Raw genomic sequence first — 18966 nt, 5'->3', positions numbered from 1 at the left:
AATCTTTAAGATATGACCAACCTCATTCAGAATAACGCCTTGAGGGGAACTCAAGTACAAGTAAAAAGGCATTTGTATATGATTATGCTTAGATGTGCCGAATTGTATAGAGATACTAAATAAGAAGATAAAGGTGAGATATTTGCAATATCATATCAATGAATTCATTAAGAGGTGAGATATCTGCAATAATATTCTAAATGAATGATGTTTGCTGACCATTACATTAAAATATCTATAAAGATCCTAAGAAAATTATACATGCTTGATCATTCATTCGAACAGGTTTGTTGCAACATGTATCCCGAAAATTATATATGGATAACTTACATCTCCAAAAACTATATATGGATAACTTTAATTATATAGATCAAATTTGTCATAGAAGGTACTTAGTAACATATTTTTGGATCAGGAAAGTACCGCATTATAGAAAAACAGGACCACTAATTACACTTTTAGACCAATGCAAAATTGAAACATGTGGGTGTGGTATTGTTGGGACCATGCTTCGTCGTCGAAGGTCCTGCAGGAAGAAACAGTTTTGGCTGAAGCTATCTGTGCGTAATGCCGAAGGGTGCCGTTCATGAAGCTTCGGAATTATAAACCGACTTAAAGATAGAATGACCTTTTAGTCTATAAGAGTTTGAGTCGTTGTTGTAAACTTTTATGAGGGGTATGATTGTAATTGTTCACAGGCTGTGTTCTGTGCCTATAAATAGTGAACAGTATTCCTTTACTGTTCACAGATTCCTGTATTTGCGATCATATCACTCGGAAATTATTCTTTGTCAAGGCAAAGGTACAAGTGTATCTAAACATTATATTTGAATACATCAAGTTTATATAATGTATAAATGATATCGTTTACTTCTAATTTACTTGTCTTTAATGTTTTATGTTTCGTGTTATTTTATATCACCTCTGAAAGTTCAATTACGAAGATACAACCTTCGTAATTGTTTCATTATAATCTTCGTCCGAATCTAAACTCTTAAAACCTGACCCGGTTTCAGCGCCTGCCCGCACTTCGCGCGTACTCGGGTCCACGTCTTGTCGACGCGTGGAAGCGGCTCCCGGACCCGAAATTTTTATTGAATTCGACGGAATCCGACGCTTGCGTCCGTGGCCCTCATCGCCTGGACCTCCCCTTCCACCACAGCCTCCTTCTCCGCCCTCTCCTCCTCGCCCGCGTCCGTCCCCAGTCTCCGGCAGGCTCCTTGCCCCCACCGTCGGCCCTGCTTCTTCCTTCTCCCCTACGCATGATGCCCTCAACACTGTCGCCCTCTCTTCTTCACCATCGCCTCGCTCGCCTCCTCCGTCGTCGAGCCAGCCCTTCTCCGTATCCGTCGCCATCACCCCCGGATCTGCCTCCCCCATGACCGACGACCAACGAGAGCGGCGTGAGACGGCTTTAGGCGACGAAGGCGGCCCACACCATGTCAGCCAACGACGCACAGCGGTGGAAGCACGCGATGGGAGCTGACGACGCCCTTCCTCGGACGGTATGCCTACCCCCAATCAGGTCATCGTCGGCCTCCTGCAGCTGTCCCTCCATCACCTCCTTCAAGGTTTAGGCGCTCCACCACCTCAGTCCGGGTGCACTGTCTTGCCCTCGACTCCAGTGCCTGTCACCTCCTCCTGGGCCTTGGCGTTACCGTGGCCCCTCGCACAGGTATGCCACCACCTCCTCGGCAGAGCATTGAACCATGCCACCCTCTGCTCAATTGTCGTGCTGCCCTGTGAGTTAAGCAGTAGGATGATGTGTGCTATTTGTAGATTCTATTGTCTTAGAAAATGATAGCAGATTAGCAATTTAAAACAGCCTTGTGTTTTTGTTGTCAAAATCACTAATTGTTGGCGATGTTGATTGTGTATTCCAAAGTTAACGTATTTTAAATTGTTTGCTTCTTCAATCAGAGAACCCTCGGTCCAACAAGCATCTAGGCGTCTTTGGTAGTGGTCTGTCAACAACTTACAAGGTTTGCACTCTTTGGTTTCTTTCCTTACTAAAGTTCTATATGGAGGGAGTCCCAGGCTATAAACCATATGTTGATGTCTGTTTGATTGACCCAGTTAGTCGTTGTTTGATACTTATATTCTGCAACAGGATAGTTCCACATCTATTGCACATCTGATTAAAAGCTGAATATGCAGGTTTTGGGATGTCAATACCTAAATATGCAGGGTTTGGGATGTCAAGAAAAGCCTATGACTACGAACTGACCTGTCCCAAAAATATCCACGTTGTATAGGGTTAAAGCTATAGCATTTCTGGTAGTTTAATTGGTCTGATAGTGCCATTTTTTAGACCAAGATTTCCATTCTGGCAGACATTGTTATGCTATTTCTTATAATTTATTCGATGATTTGCTTCACATCCCTGCAATGATAGAGCTACAATTTTGTTCTGGTGTCTACAATTGATGTCTCATGTGAAGTGCTATATGTGCTTCCCCTCTTTCTGACCCTATTGATGGTTATATTGTATGTGAATCTTATTATTGTCTTACAGTTGGGCCATCCAAAGGACTTGGCTTATTGATATTCGCAAAGTACTTATACTGTACCTTTAGTAGCAGAAGTGTCCCTTTATTTAACTATCGTTCTTGCTTAACACGAGAGTCAGTTCAATTCATTGTTTTCATTATTTGGCCCAGATTTTTTTGGGTTTGGCACACCCAATTATTTGGACTACCAAGTAACTACCTAATGGTCTAATTTCGTATACACATTAATGTGGATGGGGCATGTTGCGCTGCAAACCTTTGGGAAAGATGATTTTGTGATAGAGTTAGTTGAAGTTCCTAGGGATCTTCAGGTTTTCCTTTTGTTAGCTACTACATTTGCTTGCATGTACTTAACATTAGGACCATTTATGTGACTTTTTCTTTCACATGAAACACACAAGTTTGGATATATAGGAAGTGTAGGTGGTTGTTCAGACTTAATAATGTTTTCTTCTTAAGTGGTGTTGTTCCTTAATCATCTTATTTTTTGTATACATTGTAAGGTACATAAAAAAACTTGGATTCATCATTTAGGTTAACCACCAACCATGTTGAAGTTCAGCTTTTGCCTTAAGCAGTGGTTACAGAAGATAATATATGTAATATCCAATGAATTCTTTCTCTAATGTGTTTTTTTGCATATTATGACTATCTTATGTCTTTCAAACTTATGAATGACTTTTTAGGATATATTGTATTGAGGTTCCTTTTATAGTACCAAAACTGTCTTACATACTAAGTTTTCCTTTATGTGGCTCTTGCAATCTGTTTGCTATCGAGTTTCTCCTAACTCCTGGGATTTTCTGATGGTACAGGTTGATTACTGAAATATTTTCTTTAATATTCTACTCCATACCTTCCAAATTATAAATTGTTTTAGATACACAGATCTTGTTATGCACCTAGATATATATAATATATTTACAATTTTGAATGGAGGTAGTAAAACATTGAATATTTCCTCATTTCCTAAACAAGACCGGAGAGCTGTCATATGTTAGAAGTAAAAGCTATGTCTTATCCACGTGTGCACAATTGAAATGGTATGCTTTACGTAGTTGGTTTACATGAAAAAATTGTATTAATGACAAGGCTAGATTTGTGATCAAGTTATATTTCCTTTTTAATGTCATTGTTTATTATAATCCACATCATATTTCGTATTTTACCATTAACATCTCTCTTCAGTTACAGATGATGCAATATGTAAAGATAGGCTTCAGCATATGAGACAACATAGAGATTAGAATTTCTACATGTGTAAAGTCAGCAAGGACTCTGTAATTGATGCAGCTTTTACAGAACACGCTTCTCGCTTTTTAAACCACAGTTGTCAACCTAACTGTCGGCTGGAGAAATGGTAAGAATGTACTTTTCCATCTTTAGTATGCTATGGTTGCTTTTCCATTTGGACATGTCACTTCAATTCTCTCCGTAGGAATCAGAGGGTCTGCTTTGGGCCCTCAATTTGTTGCTAAACCACTTGCACCTGATAACCCTCCACTGAAGGTATGCCCCTAAGTCAAAATCCTAGGAATGCACAGAAATGCATTTGTCTATCTTTTGTATTTAATATGCCTTGACATTTCCAAGATATAGTCCTAAACATTTATCATGCTTGATTTCTAGGTAAGATTTATTGACAACATCGATCCTGGTGGGATTGATCATCAAATTGCTCAACTAGGACCTCAACTGGCAACTAGCTACTCTTGTAATTGTCATTTCTAAGGTACATAAAGATCCCAAACTTTCTTATTTTGTTGATATTCTCCCAGCTGCACCATGAGCTTATAAGTAGCTGCGATTCTTGGTTTTGCATTGCTTTACCAGGGACAAAATTATGTAGCCCTTTGTTACTGGTTGAGTTAGTGTCTCTCTGTATGTAGCCTAAGAAAAAGACCAAAACTGTTGTTGAGAAGTATTGGGATTGGGAGCTTTCAAATGAGACACAACCTATTTGGCTAAGATCCATCTTTGTTCTTTTTATTGATATAATCATGGTTGTCTAAGCATGTATTTTTGGAAATGTCAATGCCTGAGGCTTATGTGGTAATCATGCCTTTTTTTGGTGTTGTATCAAACCTGGAAATGTACCCTTGTGAATTGGAAACTCTAGGTAATAGAGTTCTGTTCTATTTTTTATGGGCAGTACAACACTGCAATCTCTACAGCTTTGATGCACCTTCTTGCTAAGAGCTAGCACTGACGAATGCTTCTGTTAGTACACCAGTCAGATCTTTTTGGATCTTGTATGCTTGATTGTGCAAATTTATTGACTGTATAGCTTGTCAGTCGTTGTAACATTGCCTTCAAATATGCCCCAGTGATTTTGAAATTTTAGGCAACAAAGAATATAGTTACATTGAAATGCGACAAACTTGTTTGCATCATGGCTAGAAATTGGAGGGAAAGCATTATCGGACAATCATTTAATTTGGCTTAGTTACAGGTGCTTTTTAAGTGGTAACGCAAGTTGCAGTTCACACAAATAACACCTTTGAATGTAATGTATTATCACACAAGGCTCCAGTGAGTTGTGTTCTATTTGTTTCTTTTCTATTTGGCAGTATAATACTTAATCTTTATGTTTTTGATGCACCTGCTAAGCGCTACCAGTACCAAAAAGGGGTTACATTAAAATGTGATGTATCATGTATATATTGTTGGGTCTGCATGTTGTGATCTTCAAGGGCACAACAACTTAGATGAACCCAAGTCGAATATGATTATGTATCCTCTCTTACTGTTCTATATTAGATTACTTCACAATTGTTGAATGATATTTCGATGGTCATATTTGAATGTTGTTTGTTATGGAAGAAAGATGATATTTTGGCACTATATGGTACCAAGTTTTTATTATCTTGCAAAAAAATATCTAAATGTTACTGACAGATTTCCCATCAGTCTGTTTTGGATCACTTTTCCCTTTCTTTGATTGTGTGCCAAAAGAAGTGCCATCTTTCACCATGAGGCCTTACATTTTCTGACGGTGACAAACTGACAATCCATTCCAAGTCTATATGCTCATATTATTTTTAGTATCTTTGTATTTTACTTCCGAAGGGGCGTGTTTATATGATAGAAAAAGTATTACAACACTAAGTCTTTGCCACCAGAGTTTAGCAGCAAATTATTTTTTGCCATCATACATGCTTAGATTTTGGAGGCCCAAGTGAGCAGGCCTTCCTGTTATCTAGAACACAAAGGCCATTTACTCCATTGCAGTGGATGGAGTTGGAGCACCAGGCTCTCATGTACAATCTCAATGCAATGGCCCCGGTACCGTACCTTCCATCCTGCTCATTTCAATCAGCAAGAACTTCATATCATCCAATAGAGATATGCATATTCTGAATCATAAGGCTAAGGTTCTCTACTTCAAAACTACTAGCATTTGCAATAAAACAAAAATAGAAGATAAAAATATTATTTGCACAAATGAATGCCTTTGTAATGTTACATGGTAAATAATAATGTTGGCAGCTTTGTAGTATCAGAAACTACATGAGCCATTTGCTCATTGTATTGGATGTTTCTATATCTGGAGTTTTGCTGTTAGAGTATTAAAGTTCTACACTTTACGATGTAATAGTTTGTAGATTCCTCTATTCATATTTTTTGAGTTTAGGTAATTAACTTTATGGATCATCTTAAGTCCTCATGGTTGGGGAGTATGTACTAACAACTAAAGTCAAGACTAGGCAAAATGAATCAAACAAGTAAAGCCTGTGGCTGCCTGTAGCTAACTGACAAATAAAAACGAATCAAGTTGGCACCATAGTAACACAAGAGCAGCTGTCATTCTCCTTTTATTCCATATGATTATGTGTTATTTCACAGTTTATGATGGTAACAGAACACTTGAGGGAGGGGGAACTGCTGAAGCGTGTTTCATCAAGATCCAAGCAGCACATGAGCTATTGATTCATGATGAAAGGAGAAGGGCATATGATAGAGAGGATCATGTGAACCCAATGAAGGTCTTATAATTTTCTTAGCCACTCAGTTTATCATTTCATTTTGTGCAAGATGCAGTTCCACTCCAGTTTTATTCTTATTTGTAGTTAACTTTTGTTGGTTTCTAAGTTTAGGATTTAATCCATGTGGAATAAACGAATAAACATAGCTGCTTGGATTGCTTAGGTTATTTTGCTACATAGTTGCTCTGATAGTGTCCCTCTATTGTGTTTCAGATTACCACCGTATCATGATTCATCAACTCTAACATGCGTGAGCCAACACTATGCTTCTCCACTTCAGGACATGGATATGACTCTTCTATGTTTAAGCCACTACAACTTGGTGTATTTATGCCAAAGATTTTTTGAGCACTAACACACCAAACCAGCGCCTATGAAGTGCTTTTGTATGATCACCTTCTTCTTGCACCATCCATGGATAATCTACGTAGCTGCAAACAGTCTTAGTTACATATTACTGTACTGAACATCCTTTCATAGACTACTTGTACACTGCCTTTTTAGAACCGTTGTAAAACCTCATGCGATACGTCTGCGCCTTTGAAACAGAGATCAACTGAACAACCTGTTCAATGTTTCCTTCTATTGCATATGTATTCTGTTGTCATACTATGTCCAACAATGCATTTATATTGCTACAATATGTTTATACTTGATGCATGTGATACAAATCCGTTATTTATACATACAAAGACAAGCTCTTCTGACACCATAGGGCGCCGCGGAGCGCGCCCCTTTTTTCTAGGTTCATTAAATCCTTGGAGGAATAATGCTTCAGCGGACGAAGAACGTTAATATTTAACATGTTATGTTGCCTTGTTCTTAATTCATAGCATTTGAGAGCAAGTCCCCAACATTGACGCCCACCTCCGGTGAACTCACTTCCACTTCTCTGAGCTGATGGCTTCGTTCAACATTCAAGATGGAGCTGCTTCGGCTCCGAAGCTGGTACTCCCGATAACAGGCGGTTCATGCTCAGAGCCAGCCAACAAGAAGCAGAAGAAGGAGGCACAGAGAAGGGTACAGCATGTCGGGGTGCAAGGACCTTTCATCAAGTCAAGATGGTCTCACATTCCTATTACCTTCTCCCAAGAGGATCTTCAACTCAAGGATTACCTACACAACGATGTTATGGTTATCTCTTGTGTTATCAAAGGATTTCTGGTCCACAATGTTTTGGTTGATACAGGCAGTGCGGCTGATATCATATTTGCTAAGGCCTTCAGACAGATGCAAGAACCCGAAGATAAAATTCTTGATGCCACACATCCCCTTTGCGGCTTCGGAGGAAGGCAGATTGTAGCACTCGGCAAAATCTCAATGTCAGTGACCTTCGGATTTATCAACAACACAAGGACTGAACAAGTTGTGTTTGATATTGTTGGCATGGAATACCCTTACAATGCAATCATTGGTCGTGGTACTCTTAATGCCTTCGAAGCAATTCTGCATCCAGCTTATCTTTGCATGAAGATACCTTCGGACCAAGGGCCCATTGCTATTCATGGAAGTCAAGAAGCTGCCAGAAGGGCCGAAGGAAATTGGACAGACTCAAAAGCAATCCATAATATAGATGGAACTAAAGCTTGTGAGCAATACAAGTTCAGAAGGGAAAAAGCTGCTTCGGCTGACCAGCCGAAGCCCATGCTCTTATGTGAGGATATAGCAGAGCAGAAGGTGCTATTGGGATCTCAATTGTCCGAAGAGCAGGAGAAAACCTTGATAAGGTTTTTGTTCAACAATAAAGATGTTTTTGCTTGGTCAGCTAATGATCTTTGTGGAGTTAACTGGGATGTTATTGAGCACTCGCTCAATGTTGATCCATCATTCAGACCCGGGAAGCAGAGGCTTCGGAAGATGTCTGATGACAAGGCCGAAGGTGCTCGGAATGAAGTGAAAAGACTCCTCAGTGCCGGAGTTATTAGAGAGGTAAAATACCCAGAATGGTTGGCTAACACTGTTATGGTGAAGAAGGCCAATGGTAAATGGAGAATGTGTATCGATTTTACTGACCTCAATAAGGCCTGTCCGAAGGACGAGTTTCCATTGCCAAGGATAGATTCTTTAGTCGATGCAGCAGCTTCATCAGAGCTTATGAGTTTGCTGGATTGCTATTCAGGCTATCATCAAATCTGGATGAAGGAGGATGAACTGAAAACCAGCTTCATAACCCCTAGTGGGACATATTGCTACCTTCGAATGCCCGAGGGGCTTAAAAATGTTGGAGGAAGCTTCAGCAGAATGACAGCGAAGGTTCTCCATTCTCAGATAGGCAGGAATGTGCTAACTTATGTTGATGATATCATTGTAAAAAGCACGAAGCAAGATAACCACATTGCTGATTTACAGGAGACCTTCGCTAATTTTAGACAGGCTGGTCTAAAGCTGAATCCAGAAAAATGTGTCTTCGGAGTAAAGAAGGGGAAATTTCTTGGTTGCCTAGTTTCAACAAAGGGAATTGAGGCTAACCCAAGCAAAATCGAAGCTATACTTCGAATGGAACCACCAAGTACAAAAAAGGGGGCTCAAAGATTGACAGGAAGGTTGGCATCTCTCAACAGATTCATATCCAGATCAGCAGAAAGAAACTTACCATTCTTCGAAGTGCTGAAGTCAGCCGAAGTCTTTCAATGGGGACCAATCCAGCAGAAAGCCTTCGAAGAGCTGAAGCAGTATTTGATAGATCTAACAACATTAACTCCACCTACGCCAGGGGCTCCTTTGTTATTATATGTGGCAGCTTCGCACTCAGCGGTAAGTGCAGCACTTGTCCAAGAGAAGCTTGAAGATCAAGTTAAGAGACAGGCCCCAATATATTTTGTATCCGAGGTTCTTAGTTTATCAAAGAAAAATTACACAGAATTGGAGAAGGTACTGTATGCTGTTCTGATGGCCTCCAGGAAGCTTCGGCATTATTTTCAAGCTTACAACATAATTGTTCCTTCTTCACAACCTCTGAAGGATATTATGAGAAACCGAGAAGCTACTGGAAGGATTGGGAAATGGGCTGTAGAGCTCAATGAATTTTGTATTGATTATGTTCATAGATCTTCGATTCAGTCCCAGGCGTTAGCAGACTTCATTGCTGACTGGACGCCAGGGGCTCAGGAGGAAGAAACAAATAAAGATGTCGAGGCATGGACAGTGTTTTGTGATGGGTCTTGGGGAACCTTCGGAGCAGGAGCGGCTGCTGTGTTGGTTTCACCTTCCAAAGTTAAAACTTGTTATGCGGCAAAACTTGATTTTAGTTGCACAAATAACATCGAGTATGAAGCTCTGCTTTTGGGTCTTCGGAAGTTAAAGGCAATGGGAATCAGAAGGGCCATTCTTAAAACTGATTCTCAAGTTATTTCTGGTCATGTTGAAAAGAGCTATAAAGCAAGAGACCCGAAGCTTGAAAAGTATCTAGATACAGTCCAAAGGATTGAGGCTTCCTTCGAAGGTTTCTCTGTCAAAAAAATATTCCTCGTGGAGAAAATGAATACGCTGATCTATTGGCCAAGTCAGCAGCCCAGGGGCTGCCTATACCTTCGGAAGTATTTTTTGAAACAATAAAAGCACCTTCGGTCGAGCTTCTTGAAAGAGCAATCCTTAACATATCCCCTGTTTATAGTGAAGATTGGAGAACTGAGATCATCTCTTTCCTTCAGGGTAATTTTCTTTCAGACGACGAAGCTTATAACAGGAGAATATAAGCAAGAGCTCGACCATATGTCATAATAGAAGGGGAGTTATACAAGCGTGGGGTCTGTTCCCCATTGCTCAAGTGTTTGTCTAGATCCGAAGTTATAGAATTAATGAAGGAAATACATGCAGGCCTGTGTGGATCTCACATTGGATCTAGGCCCTTGCTTGGGAAAGTTTTTCGCCAAGGATTTTATTGGCCAAAGGCAGCTTCGGATGCAGCAGATTTAGTCCAAAAGTGCGAAGGTTGTCAGAAATGTGCAAGAGATCAAAAACAACCTTCGTCTTTAACTCAATTAATACAACCCATTTGGCCGTTGCAAAGGTGGGGCCTTGATTTGCTAGGCCCATTACCACCAGCACAGGGGAACTTAAGATATGTGGTAGTGGCAGTAGAATATTTTTCCAAATGGATTGAGGCAAAGCCCTTAGCCACAATAACTTCATTTACTATTCAAAAGTTTTTCTGGCAAAACATTGTTTGTCGCTTCGGAGTGTCGAAGGCTATTACTGTGGATAATGGGACACAGTTTGATTCTGAAGCCTTCAGAGAATTTTGTGATCAAATTGGCACGAAGATCCATTTTGCATCAGTCCGACACCCAGAGTCAAATGGACTTGTCGAAAGAGCTAATGGGATCATAATGACAGGCATAATGAAGTCAATCTTCAATCAGCCCAGGGGAAAGTGGCCAGACGAGTTAATCAAAGTGGTGTGGAGCCATAACACAACCACGTCAAGGTCAACAGGCTTTATGCCCTTTAAACTATTGTTCGGTGACGAAGCAATAACCCCAGAAGAGGCCAAGGCAGGATCAATAAGGACAGTAGCTTCGGCAGAAGGCGAAGACGAAGTTGATTGCTCTGTAGAAAAAGACGCTATTGAAGGGATCAGACTTCAAGCTGTGAAAAACATCAATAAATATCAAGCTGAAACAATAAAATGGCGTGACAGAAAGGTCAAGCTGAAGAACATTGAACCAGGACACTTGGTACTTCGAAGAGTAGCCAACCCTGAGACAGTAGGTAAATTAGCTGAAGTGGGAAGATCCCTTTTTGGTAGTATCTTCGTCAAGACCCGGTTCCTACAGATTGAAGGATATGGACGACAACGACATTCTTAGATCATGGAATGCGGATGAGCTTCGGCGATATTATGTTTAGCTTGATGTAATTTTTTATATTCCTTTTTGTGGCACCCTTTTCCTTTCCAAAGGGGGAGAAAGGTTTTTAATGGGGCAACAACATGTAATTTTCCTTATTTCAATTTTATGAGAGTGATATCCCCCAAAAAATGTAAATGTAAATGTAAAAGAAAAAAGAAAAGGAAAACAGGGAGAAGCTCAAAAGTCGTTCCTAAGGGAATGCAGAGCTTACAGCGAAAAATAAGCGCTGATTCCGCTGAAAGTAAAAGGCGAAGAAGCTCCTAAGGGAGGCTTACAGCGAAAAATAAGCGCTGATTCCGCTGAAAGTAAAAGGCGAAGAAGCTCCTAAGGGAGGCTTACAGCGAAAAATAAGCGCTGATTCCGCTGAAAGTAAAAGGCGAAGAAGCTCCTAAGGGAGGCTTACAGCGAAAAGTCAACGCTGAACGACTATGATTATGGTTTTTTTTTGAATATGTGTTTTGATATTCATTTGCGCAATACATCTCATCATGTCATTTGCATTCATAAACATGTATTTAGACATATATAGAATCATCATTATACCGCACAAAAAACACAGATGCTTCGGCAACGAGGAGAAACTCGAAGGAAAATTTTTATGCTTCGTTGTGTACGAAAAGAAGGGAAGGTGTTTTTCGCCTTCGGCTCAAAAGAGAAGTTTCGTCCACAGCAAAGCAGATTGTACACAGATAGCAGAAACAAAATATATTACAAGGTATGTACAAATTTACATAAGTTGTTCCGTAACTATATTACAAAAGTTTCTCCAGAAGTCTTGCAGGAAAGTATATTGTAAACAACTATCTAGCTTCAGGATAGGCTTCGTCAAACTTCAGCTTCGTCATTCTTCAGCTTCGTCATCCTGCGTACATCAAACAGCAGAATAAGAAAGGTGCAAATTTCAAGGAGAAGGTACAAGTAACCAATATAAGTTTCTTACCGACTTAAGATGACTTCGAGCTTCGTCACCTGCCATTTTCCGCCCGCCACTTACCCAGATCTGGGTCATGAATCTATTTCCAATGCTTCGGGCTAGGCTTGGGATATCTATCAGATCCGATGCAGACAAGCTGAAATTTGGTCTGTTCACAATATTTCCATGCGTGCAGCCAGCCTTCAGGAAAGCGGTGGCTGTGCCCCGGGAAGCTACCAAGGCGCAGAAGTCGGCATGCCCACCAATGACTTCGTCAAGGGCATCAACCTCGCCTTCAATATATTCTAATGTGCTGGATAGATTTTCAGCTGAAGGTGTGAATTTTGCAGAGCTGGCTCCGATAGAATGAAACACACCCTTCAGACGCTGCACGCATCGGCTGCCGAAGCTTAAGCATTTCTCTTGAAGATCTTTAAAGGATTTCTGCAAATTTGAATTTTTATCCACCTCAGTTTTCAGCCTTGCTTCAAGATATTTCTTTTCTTGCAAAAATTTTTCTGACTGTTGGAGCAATTCATTCTTTAAGTTACTATTCTCATTTTGGACTTCGGCCAAAGAACCCTCCATGGTCTGAATAACAAAATCTTTCTTCTCTGATGCACCTTCGTGCTCCTTAACCATGATTTCGAGGTCTTCGATGGTGAAGTCTTTCTTTTTCAGATTAGCTTCGTAATTTTCAACTTTTTCACCTAAATCTTGGATGACGGCCTTGTTCTTCTCTTCTTCGGGATCTTGTTGCATTTTTAGAACCTTACTTAATAATATGCTCTGTCGAAACTCGAAACGATCTTCGTTAGAAAATGACCTAAAAGATAACAATAATAGTAATAAAATAACAAAAATATTTGTTACCTTTAAGTTAGCATAAAGCAAGCTTCCGGCGATATGGTGTCGTTGGTAACGGCAGAGGTCCGCTTTTAGCTTCGGCAAGCCAATGTTTTTGCAGAGAGTTCTAACAATTTTAGCTTCGCTGCGGTTTCGAAGGCACCTCAGTTTTCCTTCGTTAACCCCACCGAACAGTGTAGCCCCTGGCTTATATCCGCAGGCTATGGCATATTTTTTGAGCTCTGCCTTTTCAGCGTCTGTCAGTCCTTGCCCAAGTAAATCTTGAAATTCAAAATCTTCTTCCTCCAAAATGTCTTCAGCTTGTTTTTCCCCTTTTCAGTAGCTGTGCTTGTCGCAGCCACAACAGATTCTTCTTCAGTCATTTTTAGGAGTATGTTATCGATAACTTCAAGTGTCTCTTCCAGGCTCAGATCTTCTGTGGCCCCGATTTCAGCCCCGACAGCTTCGGCTGCGCCAGTTTCAGCTTCGAAGATTTCCGCTCTGGTGGCTTCGGCTGCGGCGCCTTTAGCTTCGGCGGTTTCGGCAGTCTGTTGTGCCGGTGTTGGTGACGGTGTCCCATGAATCACATCTGCTATTTGAATAATCCTTCGTTTTTTCGGCAGTGCAGGACCTTCGTCTGCCGAAACTGCCTTGTCCTTCTGAAAAAACTTCGTCAGTTCCAAGGCCAGCGGACTTAGCCTGATAGGCAAGGGTTCAGTCATTACCTTCATGATCTCTTCTACTTCAACAGCAGAAGGCGATGCAGGAGTACCTTCTTCTCGAACCAGCGTTTCCGGTTCTGGTTCTGGAGATGCACTTTTGCTCTTTCTTGTAGTAGCCACCTTCAGCTCAGGGTTTAACTCTCCAGGGCTAAGTTTTTCAGAATCTTTCTTGTTCTTTTTGGTTACCTTGGCGACCTCTTCGTCAGTAGCGCTGGCAATTCTTTTTCGCTTCGGGCCTCCAGCATCTCCGCCCAGTCGACCATAATCAGTATATTCAAATCCTATAGCATCAAGCACCCTGTTCAGCCTTCGCTTCGGCCGAGTGTCGAAGGCTGCTGTCATCAGCTGGTCCTCCTTTTTGGAGTAATTTCCAAGAATTTCATTACTCATTATTTCAATTGTATCGAGCCATTCTTGGCAGGGTGCTTTAAAATATTTCTTAAACTTATAATAATAATGTAGTCGGACAAGCTCCGCTTCTTTCTTTTCTCTTTTAAGCTTCGGCATAGTCCATTCCTTCATAGTTGGAAATACCCTGAAGGCCAGAAATTCCTGCACTAAATCTCTAGTGCCAATGTGTTCTGCAATAATTTTGAACTCAGCTAGTGCGGTCCAAGTTGGACCTTCAGCTGTCATTCTGCAACGGGGTCTTGTTTCTCCGAAGATCAGTTCAAGAGGGCTCTGTACTAGCTTCTCTTTGTCTTTGCCAACTTTGACATAAAACCATTCTGACTTCCAGCCTGCCGGCCATTTGCTTCGGTAGCTAATCATAGGAAATTTTGTGGTTTTCCGATAGGCAAAATTATAGCAACCAAAATTTTCATGCAATCCATCTTTTCTGGCCTTGTCTGGTAATGCAGCTCATAAACTCGACAAAAGCTGTCGGCAAACGGCTCCACCGCCTGGCTTCGGAGAGCCCAGATGTAAACACTAAGCCTGACAATGGCGTTAGGAGTCAGTTGGTGAAAATAGATCCCAAACTTTTGCAGCACATCAGAAATCATTCTATTCAAAGGAAATCTCAACCCAGCTTTCAAAAAACTCTTGAAAATAACTATTTCATCCTTTTCTGGCTTCGGGGTAGTTTCCTCCCCTCGAAGCGAAGCAGCTTCTTCTCATTCTCACTGAAATAGCCCGACTTCACCATTTTGGAAAAATCAGCCTTGGAGATAGTCGACTTTCCAAAGTCCAAATGGCTAGGCTTGCTCGATACTGCGATATGATAAATTGATAATCATTGTCAGAATCAGCTTCCTCAATATCTCCTTGTTCTGTTTCGGCAACAGCTTGTTCTGTTTCGGCAGCGGTCTGTTCTGTTTCGGCAGCGGTTTGTTCTGTTTCGGCAGTGGGGATTCCTTCCGAGGTCACCAGTCCGGATCACTGCATTGCTTCGGAGATAGAAACAGTCTCCGCTCCTTCGGCTTCGCCTCCCTCACGCTCAACTCTAGCAGTAGAGCGCACTCTGGCCATTTAATTTTGAATTTCTTGAAAGATTTCTTGGGAATTAAATAACCTTTTTTCCCGAAGCTTCTCTTCTAACAAAGTAGGCACCAAACTGGAGCTTCGTCTGAATGCGAGAGTTAAGCTTCGGCTATGGTTAAAATTTTTGGCAGCAAAACAGTGCAATAGCAATGAATGTTGTGGTAACTTCACACCTACCTGTCTGTTTATATAGTGCTGCAGGTAAGAAGGTGAATCGTCAGGATTTTTACACCAGGTAAACAACTGCTCGCACCCGCTGCGCGGTGGGCCGCAAAGACCAAATAGTGAACCTGCATGGTGGGACCGCTACGAGCTCGGAAACTGTATCGTTTCTCGACAACGAGCTCAGGGAAGGTGTTTTTCGGACCTTCGGCTTCCTGAAGCCTAAGAGACTTTTTTCACGGATCAAGCTCGTTACGAAAAACGATCTAGCACCGCAAAGGGGCTACTGTTGGGACCATGTTTCGTCGCCGAAGGTCCTTCAGGAAGAAATAGCTTCGGCTGAAGCTATCTGTGCGTAATGCCGAAGGGTGCCGTTCATGAAGCTTCGGAATTATAAACCGACTTAAAGATAGAATGACCTTTTAGTCCATAAGAGTTTGAGTCGTTGTTGTAAACTTCTATGAGGGGTATGATTGTAATTGTTCACAGGCTGTGTTCTGTGCCTATAAATAGTGAACAATATTCCTTTACTGTTCACAGATTCCTGTAATTGCGATCATATCACTCGAAAATTATTCTTTGTCAAGGCAAAGGTACAAGTGTATCTAAACATTATATTTGAATACATCAAGTTTATATAATGTATAAATGATATCGTTTACTTCTAATTTACTTGTCTTTAATGTTTTATGTTTCGTGTTATTTTATATCACCTCTGAAAGTTCAATTACGAAGATACAACCTTCGTAATTGTTTCATTATAATCTTCGTCCGAAGCTCATTAAATCCTTGGGGGAATAATGCTTCAGCGGACGAAGAACGTTAATATTTAACATGTTATGTTGCCTTGTTCTTAATTCATAGTATTTGAGAGCAAGTCCCCAACAGGTATATTGGGGGGCGATGAAACATGCAATTAAGAGAGAAACTCTAGCTACTAAAGCAAAGCAGAGATGTCAAAATACACAGTAGAAAAAAGATAGGTTTAATACAAGCATGTGGTTATTCTATACCTCAAGCATAAAAGAATGGAAAGATTGTTGCCTATTTGGAACAGGGGGAAAAACAATCCACATGGTACTAAACATATGTTAAGAACTGCACATACACATTTCACAATTTAAGTTTACAAACTACAGTAACTATGAAACTAAACAATGGTAGAATTTTTAAAATGATCCAGTATCTAACCTCAAACTTTGATATGTTTCTCCTTATATTGCCTTCAAATGAAAGCTTTGGTAGAAAGACCAAATTAGGACCCTCTATGTCTACTAAAATGCTCTGCAATAACCAAAGCTATTTCATTATGAATGCCATGTGACTGAACTAAGTGAAGACAGTAGAAGACCAGAGAGAGAATCCAACCTAAGTTGATATCGTGTAATAACTATACGGAGCACCAAGGAGATCGTCGTGGAGCTGTGGCGAATGTAGCCGCTGCCACTGTTGGGGTCTTGGAGGGGGGCACAGAAGGCTCAAGCGAGCATCCTGACGAGCGTAGTCACCCTGGAGTCAAGCCGCTGCCCTATCCGTTCCTTGAAGGCAAAGTGAACAATACATAAAAGGATGCAATATTACCGTGTCAATGTACTGTTAAGAGTGCTTAGCGTTGATCAAATATATTGGTGTATCATCTTCTTTTAACTGCAAAGGCAACACATAAATCTTTAGTTCCAAGACCAGAAAGACAGTAATGAGCGCATAAGGTAGTGGCTAATAGGAGTTACTAAATAATCAGAGAGAGAAAAACAAAGAATAGGGCCACCTACATGTGAAAACAAGGAACTTGCAAGTGCAAGTGGGTCACCAGGAGAGGAGGCTTTGCTGTACGCTAGGACAAATTTTCCATCATGATATCCAGCCAAGAAATGGTAGGCAGCCTGGCCAGGAGAGGGCTTACATATAGATGGTATGGCACCAGAGCTGAAAGTAAAAATACCAATATATTGTTAACAAACATAGTCCTATTCTTTCTTATCACAACTTCAAGTCATTCAAGAGACATTGATATTCCTGTTTAGCAAAAGAACTACCATAACACTCCACAAACTGCATGTTTTAGACAAGACAAATAGTGTCATCAAAGCATGGAATCTTCATTACCTATTAGATGATATAATAATTACTGCAGATGGTTTGGTAAGAAGTTTCGGCTCTTTGCTTGCCTTTGTTGCGAAAAGAACAGTAGACCCCTTGGAAGAGATGACTGCACCAGTCAATGGACAATAGAGCAATATGGATTTCTACGCAGGACATCATGATTTTCCACTGGGGCAAACAATAATACAATAGAACCACCAAAGCTCAGAATCCTGAAATACACAATATGGAAGGAATTTAAGAACTTTATAGAAACAGAAGAAACAAAGAGTAATAAGCTGACTTTACCATCCTGGAACCGGGAGACCTCCTCTTGCAGACAGTATCGGGGCTATCATAGCAGTAATTGCATCTTTCACTATAGCTGAATCAGCAAATGCTTTACCGCATAGGATTAGAGATGATCGTTCAATATCCGCCACTGCAAATCCATTAGCATATTGTGTTCCAGAACCAAGAACAGTCTTAACGTCGCTATTGCTTCAAATATTCATAAAGAAATAAAAGACATTATTTAGCCTTCCATTATAGCCAAGTACAGACTAAGTTCTTGCAGGAAAAAAATATTACCTGAATGAATGAGCTTCGGATGACTTTGTGGAGCTGTCGGAGTCTGCCGCCGCGGCTGCAAGGACGACGGAGTGGAAGAGGCCAAGAAGCGTCCGGTGGGTGTGAGGCGAGGCGAGAATTTGGTTGCAGTCGGTGCCGCGCCGTAGAGCCCCCTCGTACGAAGTCAGCGACATCGCTGCGCCATCCACGACCGTGGGATCTTCGACCTCAGCGCTGGCCAGTCCCACACGGGCATCGCGATGGGGGGGTTAGGGCTCCTTATTTCTCAGTCGAGGATGTGGTGGAGGCGGTAGAGCGAACGGGAAGAAACCTGCGAGCAGCGGCGAGGCATGGGGCGCTGGTGAGAAGCGAGGGAGACGACGATACAGTGGTAGGCCCAAGCAGAGCAGGAGAGCGAGCGGTAGCGCGAGAGAGGACGCGGTGCGGCGGCGGCGGACGACGCGAGGAGTGCGTGCGAGGGTGTACAACGACGCGATGTCGGGGATCTGTGCGCGTGAAAAAGGCGATGGCGAAGGGTCTAGAAAGAGCTGCTTCGGCGCGGTCGGTGACCGTTGGCAGGACATCGAGCGGAGACGACGTGGACATGCTCTTAGACCGCGTTTTGAACCGGCTTTCATATAAGAGAGACCGTTGGCAGGACATCGAACGACTGAGAACTATTGAGACGACGTGGACACGCTTTTAGACCGTGTTTTGAACCGGCTTTCATATAAGAGAAATGTTGTGACTACTTCTTTATCTCATTTTGGAACCCCCCCTCCCCCAACCAAAAAAGGGCAATTCCGCCATTGTAAATTATCTTCTCCCTTATGTGTTACTGGT

At 41.5% G+C, this 18966-nt stretch overlaps 2 long non-coding RNA genes across 6 annotated transcripts; one reads left to right on the top strand and one right to left on the bottom strand.

Annotated features, from left to right (window-relative positions):
- The first annotated feature begins 1127 nt into the window (after nucleotides 1-1127).
- Nucleotides 1128-7137, top strand: LOC103654886 (uncharacterized). 5 transcript variants are annotated; one of them, XR_566410.4, is made up of 8 exons: nucleotides 1128-1675; nucleotides 1921-1982; nucleotides 3699-3870; nucleotides 3949-4019; nucleotides 4140-4242; nucleotides 5674-5795; nucleotides 6373-6496; nucleotides 6710-7137. It is a non-coding gene; the product is annotated as an uncharacterized lncRNA (long non-coding RNA). The 5 variants fall into 5 exon arrangements; XR_566409.4 differs by having other exon boundaries at nucleotides 6357-6496; XR_566412.4 differs by lacking the exon at nucleotides 5674-5795.
- A 9284-nt stretch (nucleotides 7138-16421) lies between these two features.
- Nucleotides 16422-17397, bottom strand: LOC109946111 (uncharacterized). Its single transcript, XR_002269357.1, has 3 exons — nucleotides 17244-17397; nucleotides 16840-17009; nucleotides 16422-16755 (listed from the first exon to the last, which is right to left on the bottom strand). It is a non-coding gene; the product is annotated as an uncharacterized lncRNA (long non-coding RNA).
- Between the last annotated feature and the right edge of the window lie 1569 nt (nucleotides 17398-18966).

This window comes from Zea mays, chromosome 4 (assembly GCF_902167145.1).
Source record: "Zea mays cultivar B73 chromosome 4, Zm-B73-REFERENCE-NAM-5.0, whole genome shotgun sequence".
Classification (NCBI taxonomy): domain Eukaryota; kingdom Viridiplantae; phylum Streptophyta; class Magnoliopsida; order Poales; family Poaceae; genus Zea; species Zea mays.
This window is presented reverse-complemented; position numbering and strand designations above follow the sequence as displayed.